This window comes from Dromaius novaehollandiae, chromosome 15 (genome assembly GCF_036370855.1).
Source record: "Dromaius novaehollandiae isolate bDroNov1 chromosome 15, bDroNov1.hap1, whole genome shotgun sequence".
Lineage (NCBI taxonomy): Eukaryota > Metazoa > Chordata > Aves > Casuariiformes > Dromaiidae > Dromaius > Dromaius novaehollandiae.
The window spans coordinates 15,305,300-15,317,400 of NC_088112.1; the positions used below are offsets into that span (position 1 = coordinate 15,305,300).

The 12,101-nt window shown below is 38.5% G+C and overlaps 1 protein-coding gene across 3 annotated transcripts in view; it reads right to left on the reverse strand.

Moving 5' to 3' along the window:
* Positions 1-12,101, reverse strand: part of CPEB4 (cytoplasmic polyadenylation element binding protein 4) — a 46,980-nt gene that overhangs the window by 16,012 nt on the left and 18,867 nt on the right. The window lies entirely within an intron of this gene.

Genomic DNA, 12,101 nt, shown 5'->3' on the forward strand with positions numbered 1-12,101 from the left:
CATTAAAATCTGTATCTGAAAGGAGGCCAATTGTTTTTGAAACGTGGATCCTCCTGGCAAGCACTATGAGAAATTCTGAACACATCGCACATTTTATTTTGCTTCCTCTTTCAAAATTGGGGCTGACAATTAGCTCAAGCATTTAAATATTTGTAAACCACAACAAAACATGAGTAGTTTCCTCTTTCAAAATAAAATCATATCAATCCAATTTATTTCATGCTTGTTTAACATCGGTAAGATCATTTACTTCGCTGATCTTTTGCTGATAGAGATACTCACACTTAATGCCAAGATGACAAATAAAACCCAAGTCCTAGTGTTCAGACTAGAACATACCCTCAAGTGTTCGTGCACAGACACTAGCTTTACTGAAGGATCTTAAAGGCTGAGGGCCTTCGCAAGTATAATTTTTCCACAGTGATTTTTAATTTAGAAATTGAAGATACTTATACACTCCTCAAAGGAGAAAGTTTTAATGAACTCGTCTTTCGTGCAAAACAATCAGTAGGTTTACTGCGTTTCTGACAAAGCTCAGAAGCTTTTGCACGTTTTAGAAACCTTCAAGCACTTTCAAAAACAGCCATGCCTATAAAGCCATAAAATCTTGCCTGTGGTTTCTAAATTACTAACAAAACCACACAAACTCCTTTGCTTGGTACACCCATTCTTGGCAACAAAGCGTTCAGCATAGACACAATTCTCACTGCAGATTTGTGACCACAATTTAGGTCAGCAGACTCCTCACTGCTTTGCCACCTGTGTCACTCCAGACAATAGGATTTTTCTCCTTTATCAGGATGGAAAAGGAGCTCAGCAACCAGCTTTAAAGCATTTCCAGTGCCAAATATTACTGAAGAGGTTTTGAGAACTGAATACTAAGATTTTTTTAATTTACAGTAGGAAGTTTTCTGCATTTGCTTCATCTAACCCACAAAATACCAAGATGTGACATTTCAAAACACTTCTCAGGAGCCACAGACTGTAAACCATCCCTGCGCAATACAGACACAAACTTTCTCTCTGTGTTGAATTCAAAGCTCATCACATGCCATTAATTTCAAGCAGTGCACTGCAACAGTGAAACAAAAGAAGGCTCTTTTGGCAGGCCAGGAAGCCAGCTAGCTGTAATTCACCCATTCTGTCCCTGCCTGCCAGCATGTCATATTCAGAGAAATCCCTGCTATGGAAGTGCCCTAGCTAAGCTTTAACACAAACAATACGTTAAGGTAGCTGTCACCAAGAGGAGTAAAAGACGTAATTCTACAGATAATTATGCCTGCCCATTCCGCGTGGAGAAATGAGAAAACGGCAATGTGGTTTGGGACTCCTGAAATCTAGTTTTCATTTCTGCATTTCCTTAAAATTTCAGGAAAATGCCTCAAGGGCTTAGGACAGATTTACTGACCTCATGAGGTATTTGAGCAAGAATTATGTTACAAAACCTATAAAACAGAAAGTGTTTACACAACCAGTTCAACTGCTTATTAATAATCCATGAAGAGATGTTTTCCTATACGATCAGTCCAAAATATAAAATGCTATTAAGCAGTTACTTCAATTATTTTGTCACCTCAGCCCTCCTTGCAACATTTTTGTGCAATAACGTATCTCCAATTAAATGTGCTCAGCTTTTTCTCTCTATAGGAAGCACCGAAATGACTGTCAGCATGTTGTGCAGAATCCCACATCCACTTCTGTATAAAGTACGTGCAGGCCAGCGACAGAGATCTTGCTGAGGATCCATAAAAAATGTATGAGACAGTTCTAAGTCCCTTAAGCCTCAAACTTACTACAAGCTTTTTCTACATAAAGATCGCTCTTTAATGGATTTCTTGCTGCCTTCTGCTGGTATGGAGCTACCTATGTTATGGTAGCGGTTGTAAGGATATTTTGTGCCATTAATTGTGGAGGGTTTAATTACAAAGGCCAGAGCAAGGGGTAGACTTTCAAATGAAGGGACAGCAAGCAGGAGGATCTGTACGTTTTGTGGAGAATGTCACCCCACCTTTCCAAGACCACAGGACAACCAGGAGAGCTACGCAAGCATCGAACAGCCTGCATATTAAATTATTTAGTATAAGCATAACAACTCCCTGGAATGGACAGAGCAACTGTATGCTCCAAGTTAAACTATGGTTTTGTCTTCATTATCACTAACTTGCTGAAGTTGTTTTAAGAAGTGCAAAGTCCAGGTTGATGAAATACCTGTCCAGTTCGCACCCAATTCATCTTTTTAGTCCAAGAGCTCCTGGAGGCACGGATTCTGTTCTTTACCTTGGCACCGAGGCCAATACAATAACACACCGCAATTTTTTACTCTTAGACTAATCACTGATTTGCTCTCATTTCTTCCCTCTGGAATATCTAAATAGACCAGTTTTGTTAGTTCCATGTAATTTCAGGTTCCTACGCACGTTAAGGTACAAGAGAAATATTTTTAAATTTAAGACGTACAAATATTCATGTGAAGCTTTGGTTTCATAATCAAGCTTTTACATAATCCCTCCGTAAGCACAAGTATGACCCAATCACATCCTTTCACCAGGAATTAGTTCCACCTAAGAGAGAGTTTCGCGCTATCTAGCTTCACAAATGCTAGGAAATTTATGCCAATTTGAATATACTTTCATATTCTATACCAATCATACAAGCTATAGGAAAAATATTTAAGCTGAACAAAATTTTGCTGAAGTGATCCCACTTTTACAAGCTTGAATGCATGCAGTAATGATTTCAACTGCTGATTTTTAGCGACAGAAGTGAACGACAAACAAGCAGCTAAGGTACAAATGAGGGAACCACTATAGGGGAAACTAGGCTACAACTCTCGCACATGAAAGCAGTAAAGATTAGAAGGGCAGACAAAGGCTCACAAAGATAAAACAAAGATACCATCATCAGCCATTTGTTAAATTTTATATATATGGCTAAAAGTGTAAGTGTCCAGATAAAAAAAAAGGGGAGGGGATAATAAGGTTCTCTCTAGGATTTCTTGAAACCCCTCTGAATTATTTGAAAAACTTTCAGCTTTAGATCACAGGTGGCCAATGTTTTATCTTAGAAGGCAAATATGCTCAACACACAAACATAGCTTCAGACTTCTACTGAAACTGTTTACTCCCCTCTTCATTTTTTCCTAAACACAAGATAGGGAGATGATTTGCTGCTGGTCTGTCTTTTAGTTCACTTAGGCCTGAGCTTTTAGAAAAACAGAAATATCAGAGAGTCACAGAATTATTTCTAGATGTGAGCTAGATATCTTGCATCTATTATACAGAATATGCTTTCATGAGTTTTATTTTTAAATTATAGAAAAATAACTGAAGTAGATATAACCTGCTTTTGCCAGTCCAACATTGAGGACTTGTTTCTAAAATAATCTATAGTAAACTATATTTTGTAATTGCAACAAGAATGATAATGCTGCACAGAAGACCATTAAAATATGAACTATGGTATTTTATTATAATTTTTCCCACCATCCCCCAAGGGCAGGTGGGTTTGATTATAACTCAAGTTGGATTTTATCATTACTCTATGTTTCACAATGCATTTCATAAGCAATGCATGGACCACATGTTTTAAGTAGATTCTACCACAGATAACAGTACATTTCACAAAACATTTTGTATGGACATCTCAACCCCAATTTTACTTTTGAGAATGTAATCTTATCCATAACCAAATCAGAAGCAGAACAATGAAAGTGATAAAGAACATCTACATTTAACTAATCTTCAGTTAAATTATCTATACACATGAAGCAGCAACTCATGAGTCCAAATCAGACATCTGCAAAAAAGTATACGTACCTTCTCAAATTAGAGCTAATGCAGAAGTCATACACATCTATATATAAACGTGATTTTTTTCTGATTAAATGGATTTTACAACTGAAGTCTTACATGACATTTCCAACTTGAAATAAGACAGTATCATAAATTGTTGTATAGCAGGCAAAAAAGCACTGCTTTTTATGCATTCCTTGATTTTAGTTCTAAAATATTAAAAACAAAAGAACTAGGCCATGGTTCCATGATTGTTAGCATACGACGTGCACCTGCACAAAAATTTTTACCAGTTCAGGCATAATAATTTCATTTCTGTCAAATTATCCAGGGTACATGATACAGTTTACACTGACTGCGGAACAACGGATGATGCATGCTGAACGCAAAGAGTGGCACAGTCACCTAATCCCTGATCCACCAGAAAAACTGTCAATACAGAATGAACCTTCCAAAATTTTAACACATCTGAACTGACAGCAAATTTATTCCATATCAGAACTTTGCATCTTACAGCCACAGCCATCTTTATGATACTGTCAAATGAGATCCCTGCTTTAAAAGTTCTTGTCAAAGACAAGCTACTAGAACAGGACACATAAGAGACCGTATTACGTGGATTTCAAATACTGCTGAACTTCAAAGAACGAAAAACATTCAAACAGTATTTTCCTAACAAAAGACAATCTTAGAAAAAATAAACACCTCTGTATACACATCTGGAGAACGCATATTTGTCACACTTTGGGCAGTGTCAGAATCAGCATGAAACCAAAAAAGAAAAGTACATTTGGCTGCACTGTAAACATCAAGGATTGACACCTCTGGAAGTACTGATTCTGCAGATTTAAGCAGCAGAGATGCCAAAAAATTGCTTTTTTCCTCCTAATTTCTTTTTAAATAAACACAACATAAAGAAGTATGTGATGAGAAACATCATTCCACTTTAAGAGGACTTTGTATAAAATATTATCAAAAGGACTCATTCTACTCTGTAAAGGAAAACAGAGCTTCAAAAGAAAGTAAATAGGTATGATCATTTCCAAATGTGACAGCAGCCTTAATATAAAAAAATCATTTTTAAGATTGTTCTGGGGCATGCACTCTTGGACAAAAAAAAGAATTATTGATACACATTCATGATTTTTAAATTAGAAACAGAAAAAACTATGTACTTTGCTTCACCAGAAAAGCTATGACATGCCATATCTGAAATTTATATCACACATCTCTGGTTGGCCACCAGTGGTCCAAGAACATGATGGGAAAAAAAATACATATTTCCACTAGCATCACTGAAAATCAGATGTAATGTTAGACCACAAGCTAAAAATTTCTAAATATATAAATTTATGAATTCTGCCACAGTTCCAAAATTCACTTTCTTTAAGAAGTGTTCAAATGTCATGCATTTCGTGTTGGAGAATAAAACTATTACAATGAGCAGGTCAAATGTTTTTGAACCTGGTTGAAAGGTTACTTAAAAACAAAACCCTAGCATCCTCGCTGCTATCCAAAGAACCTGTAGAGAAATAAACTCATATGGACCTGCAACAAATACAGGAATTTGTAGAATGTGCTCAAAACTCAACTAGAAAAATTTTCAGTTCTGATACTTAAACTCCAAAATGTCCAAACTACTGCCAAAAAGCAAGAGTACTGTTACAGAGGCAAATATTATGCTTTATTTCAAGTAAAACCAGATACCTAAAAGCAAGTATTTACTCATTACTCTTGCAGGGAACATTAATGAAATGAAGATTCTGGTATTTCCTAGCACTGGAATACAGGTCTGACCAGAATCTTTCATTTTAAATCCAAGGCCACCACCACACAGCACAACCACCACACAAAAACCAGACCAGTTTCTTTTCTTCCAAACCCTGAAGAGTGTCTATAAAAGCCTGAAGAATAGCTATAAAAGCACTGGTTCTCTGATGGTTCACCTCTGATTATGTTGAATTAAATGGGTTCGCAAGGTAAAAATACAGAACCTGACTGTGTGGCACAAAGCAGATTAACAGCGTAATAAATTTAAGTTAATACCCAAACTAAGCAACTGGGACACCAAGTCCTGGACATGGCTCCATCATGCTATGCAAGTGTCCTTGGGTAAGGAAAATGGAAAAAAAGGTAACAGCTATTAAAACATCACAATAAAACAGTAAGCGCTTTAAAAAACACTACTACTATTACTGCTTTACTGCTGATGCTATCAGGTAGACTATCACACTAACACAGAGCCACTTCATGGACTGAACCTCAAAAAATTATCTTTCACACACTGCAGAAACCACTTGCCTGTTCATGAGAGGTGACAAACCAAACCCTGTCTCACTCCTCTCAAAAACACAGACGCTTCAAAGCTAACTTTGAAGTTTTCTTTTCTGTCAAAGAGAAGCATACAGAGAACTCTGAACACATCTGCTTTAAATCCAAAACATAGCTGCAAGTTCGTCTACAAGGTACCAGTATTTTTTTGTAATTCCAATTATGTTAAACTGGTTACAACTTAAGTGGAACACTTAAGAATCACACTTTTCAAATATAACTTTTCCTTCTCCTCAGGTAACCTACACAGGGTCAGAGATAAGAAATCAAGAGCAGAAAAGCAAATTATGATCATAACCCAGTGCTGCAGAATGGATGTTAGTTTGAATTATATGTGCATTTCAGAAAACCAGCTACTCTCCTGCTGGTGGCACTGAATTTTGTTTTATTTTATATTAATGTATGACTTGCAGGGAATTGCTGGAGAAGTTATATTTTGTAAGGTGACAGAGTAACATTTAATTTATTGAGCCTTTTGGGAGGGAGGAGAGAAAAACATTTGTAAAAGGTGCAAAAACTTGACAAACCTTCCGTTCACAGTCCTGGTTCACATGCACTGTTCCTGGATTCGTTGCATGGCATTTGCCCTCAGCAGATGCTGCTCTCTGCCTCTACTATCAGCGATACAATTTATGTAAAGCAGCAGGCTGAATCCTGCCCATGTTTTAATGAACAACCCGAAATGCAGTTCCTGCATGTGACTCACAAGAGCTGGATTTACATTGGCATGTACTAGCGTGCTGCAAGATTCAAAAACACAGTCCCCTAAGTACAATAATAGGTTCAAAGCAACTTATTTTTGTCCATGGAAGAAATGATCACAAGACAGCTTGGAATACTACATGAGCACTTTGTTCCTTTTTTAAGCATCCTCTTACTTCACTCCCAAACAATAAGGAAACAGTAATACAAGCAAAGTCAACATCAAACACAATCAACTCTCTGCAACGTAACACCTCCCCATTTCTCATTTTTACAGCAACCAGCATAGTTAAGATGCTGTTTTTTCTAGTAATTTATGTGAAAGAGAACTGTACTATGCATCTCCCCAATCCAAATGGGGAGACAATCAAAAAATTGCATTTAAAATAGATCAGCACTTTTTCCTCCACCTAGATTCCAGATGATATAAAGGACGGGACATCGACACTATTATATCCATTTAAAAACACAAATAAATAACCAAGACATTCTCTGGAAGGTTTTCAGAAAGTTGTCCCCATCTCACTAAACATATGTGCACTAACAGGAATCACAATATAAAGATTTGTGTGTAACATTACTTTAAATTACTGGGAATTTATTATTTTATTATAAATAAATATAGTAACATATAAAATAACTTATTAGATTCCAAAGGCAACATTTATCCTTTTCTCATACCTATGGGATCTGACTGCCGAGCTGGGATTCTTGTTAATGGGATTTCTAACACTGTAAAGCAGAAAGACCACCACTCCATATACCCTTAACTTCTGCATATCAGGAGACTGCAAATGACTGCTCCACTCATCTGAAGGCCCACTTATCAACAGTATATTGAAAAAAAAAAAAAAAACCCCTAGCACCAAAGCTAAAAAATCTGTGTTCCCACAAAACAGTAAAATAAGCCAAGTAAGAAAGATACCTACTTTCAGATATATTTCCAGATTCTCATCAGAAGTTCTTATCATGATACCTAATGTTCAAGTACTAAAATACACAGATACTGGAAACAGAAATTCTTGGTATGTCAGAGGTCTCCCTCCAAATATCTTAAGTAACTGAACGTGGTATCAGGTTTTAGGCTGCTGCACAGTCATTCTTTTGCATAAATGCAGAAACTGCCCATTACTAAAAAATGGTTTTGTATGATTCTTCCAGAAGCTTATCAAAATTAATTAAAATATTTTGAAAGAAAGACATGGAACTATGTAAAAATATTTCATCCTTTCCCAATTGGCTGATGTGTAGAGCAGCTGATGATCTGAAGGCACAGGATATACGTCCAGCCTCAAAGAATTAAATAGCTATTAATTAATAGAAATGTTCTACAAGCAAATATATAATTAAACTGATACTGATTTAAAAGTGATTTTTAAAGGGCTTACAAATTTTCTTAATATCTCTTCAAAAGCAAAAGTTAAACAGGGACTCATCTGAATCATTACTTCTGTTCCCAGCAAAGTAGTTAAGCAGCATTTAGAACTTACTTTTACCTTTTCCTCTTAAAGCCCCCAGTAAAAAGCATTTTAAAAAGACTAAGAAGCATAACCAAGCATCTCAAATGTGGGAAATGCTGTGTTTGTTTGCATATACACTCTTAATTTGTCCCTCTTGGCAAACACAAGCAATAATTGGATATTATTATACTTTAGGCAAGTTAAAGTCAGCTCCATTGCCCATCCTTGAAATGACGAGCATTAAAGAATGAACTCCACATTTCTGTACCCGGACTTTCCAAAGAAAGGATCCAAATTTTGTTTGTTGAAGCCAAACATAGTCCTATTTGGAAAAACACTATCCCAAATCTACCAAAGCCCTAGCGGATAAAATGAAGAAAAAATATAGATATTATAGAAAAGATATCTCCTCTGCAAGTATGTAACAGGTCACAGAACCTCTTTACAGGTCATCCGTATTTCATTACTCCTAAACATGTCCAGCTCAGATCATCTTCTATAATAGCAATGACACTTTTGCAACTACCTGTCCCATTATCCAGAAGAAAAGTAACCGTCTAACTGGTGTTACTTCTTTCCTCCCTAAAATAACACTAGTAACAGACAACATCCATAGAAGTGCAGGTTTTCTACTTACAGAGTTAGATTCTTGCTCCCATTTCTACTTATCGCTAACGTTGTATTTTTGACATCTCATGTTTTTTCAAAAGTGTCCTCCTTTTCATTATACCTCTCATTTCCTCTTCGCCTCAAGGTTTAAGACAAGCACTTCAGGCTTCTCCTGCTGCTCCTTTCATGTCATCTCTAGCCTGACGCACATGACGGTAGACTATGCAAAATGTGGCTAACAAAGGACTCAAAGAGGTAACAATTCGACATCAAGGGAAAAAAACATGAACGAAGTGAGCAAAAAACCAAAAGTCAGACGTGTAGTCTCAGCAGTTTGGAAGGGGAGACAAGTAATGAACTAAAACACTGATGGCATGCAGCTCCAAATTAAAGGCTTCTCGGAAGCTGATCCAGAATGGTCGAAGAGTATCAAAACAGGAATTCAAGAACAGGGGGGGAAAAAAGTACTTGGTGGACAGTGATAACGATCAAGGCAGATTAAACACAATTCTTTAATATAACAAAGGCAAAAATATACAAAGGAAGAAAACCTTAAAAAAAGGTTTTAATCAGATTAGCAGGACTGCTTCCACGGAATGCAGCATGAGCTTGTTAGCTTTAACACTTTTCAAGATCAAATCACTGACGCAGACATTACAAAACTTAGCATTATTTTGATGTTCCACTGCGTTTTGAAAAAGCTGTAACTACCCCATCATTTGCAGACCATACGTTCCTAATATCTTGTCTAAGGAGTATGGAAAGCATGTTGTTTTCCACGCAGACTCTAGGGATGGCACGGCATGGCAAGCGGCCTATGAGAAATGTTTCAAGACCGGACAAAAAAACCCCACAGGCCTCAGGCCGAAGTCAGCATCCATTTCAAAGCTGGATGAGGACCAGAAAACCCTGGGGTATTCGTACTGCTCTGTAGTGGTATGGGAAAGAATTTCCTGGCCTTGAAGGGTGGTTAAGTTATTACCCTCTAGCTTATTACTCAATGGCTCAATTTTAGGACAGACAGCATAAACGAAGGTGGTACTCTTGCTCAACTGAATTTTTATCATATATCAAAGCCTGTAAAGTACCAATAACTAGCTATTTGACATCTGCATTATCAAGGACTACTCTTTGCCAAGGACGCAGATGGCATCATAAAGCAGTACCAGCACAGGCACCCGACAGCGTTTGTTTCCTTACCTCATTTTCTTCCAGCACTATATTTAACATAAGTCAAGTTGAAGTTCTCAATGCAGTTCCAAAGGCAAATGTGTCAACATTTGGAAAAATTCCCAAAACTCTGAGCAACACTATAACTTAAATATTTCAAACACTTAGAATTAAGAGAATCAGTAAACACAAGGGAATTAATTGAGTGTAACCAGCAATTGATATTTTCCAACTGATATTTTCTATAACTGAGAATACTACCCAGCTACATTTGCCAGATTACTACAGATGATTGCAAAAAAAAATTAAACCATCTTAAATATTGTATTCCTGAGATTTTTGCCGTATTCATAGTAATATAAAAATTTATAGCAAACAGTAAAACCAACGGAAGAAGTTTAGCCCCTACTTTATCTTTTTTAAATCATACACATATAACAAGTGGCTTAAAGTATTTATAGCACAGTGCACACTATTTTCTGAGAGAGCATAAATGGGTCTTGAATTTTCACAGTTGATAACAGAAAATTAAGGTGCCAAAGCCATAAAATAATTACTGAAAAATCTCACAAGTCTTAACCTAAATTACACTCTACAACTGCCTCAGGGCAGCCCATGCTCCAGTCCACATACGTCTTCCAAATAAAGGGCAAACTCTCCTTTCATTTACGGCAGTCTAAACGCTGCCAAACGGAGACGTCAATAAATTAAGGGCAAAAAAACCCTAAAATCTGACTCCGTTTTCTTACGGCTCAGAGTTTCACGAAAACAGGTAACCGTTAAATAAATTGGCAAACAAATTTAATTGCAGGCTTTAGTATATTGTCCACATAACTTAGGAGCATCTGTGTTCTTTCCCTTGCCATACCCATCGTTTCGACGCGGCACGCTGCGCACTGCCAGGGGCCTGGGGGTCTGCACATGTCACGGACCAGAATCCTGAACTACGCCAAAAAAGAGGGAAAAAACAACAACAAAAAAAGCCTGCCTGCGACTTTAAGGCTCCAGCCATATTAAAAATCCCCGTCGTTGTTTAATATCGGTGTTACACGGCCAACAACGGAGGCCGCAGCGCGCCCGCCGGCAGCGCTGCGCGGAGCAGGGCAACGGGCTGCGCACAAAGGCGCCGGATCCACCCCCCCCCCCCCCCCCGAGTCCGCACAAGTGAGGGCAGATCGCAGCAGCTCGGAAATACAGCGCAGATAACGCGCTCACCACCGCGACCCGGGCGTCCCCCGCGGCGGCGCAGTTACCTGGCCCCGGGCCCCGGTGGCGGCTCCCGCGGGCCCCGGCAGCAGCGCGGCCCCCGCGCCGGCCCGGCAGCAGCGCGCGGGACGGTCCACCGGGACAGGGACTGCGGGGGGACTGGCGAGCTCCCTCCTCCTTTTTATTTTTCCCTCTCCCCTTTTCTTCTTTTTCTTTTTCTTTTTCTTTTTTTTTTTAATATGCAACGCAAGCGGAGCGTGCTTGCAACACCCGTAGATGTGAATCCACGTTTCAGCGGGCGGCATCAATTTTTGCCCCCCTCTCTTCGCCCCCTTCTACCATTAAAATGGGCTCACCTGCACGGCGCGGGGTTTGGGAGCCCCGGGCTAGGGGCGCTCAGGGCGATGCAGCACCTCGCTGCAATACGGGGCCGTGCAGAAAAGGTCTCTACACGCACGCAAGTGGGCGTCTTTTATTTTTTCGTAAATATATAGCTGGGTATCCTGCATGTTCGAGTCCTCGTATTTTTGCAAGTTCCGTGCATGCTTTTTTCTTGCTGCGCAAGTTTTTCTGCCTTCATCCAATTAAGTCTCATCCAGTTAAGCATCTCTTACAAAGCAGCGTTCAGTTCAAGCCACGAAACTTTCCATTTTAAATTTTGTTTTAAACGAAAAGTTGAAAGTTTGTTAGATAACAGGGAATGTAAAACCACAACCTTATATATGGGCACGATTACCTCTGTGTGTGGTTAGAATCAAATCTACGGTCTGATCTCAGCATTCATTAATGGGAGATTTCTGTTATTTCCTGTTGCCCAGGGAATTTCATTTTC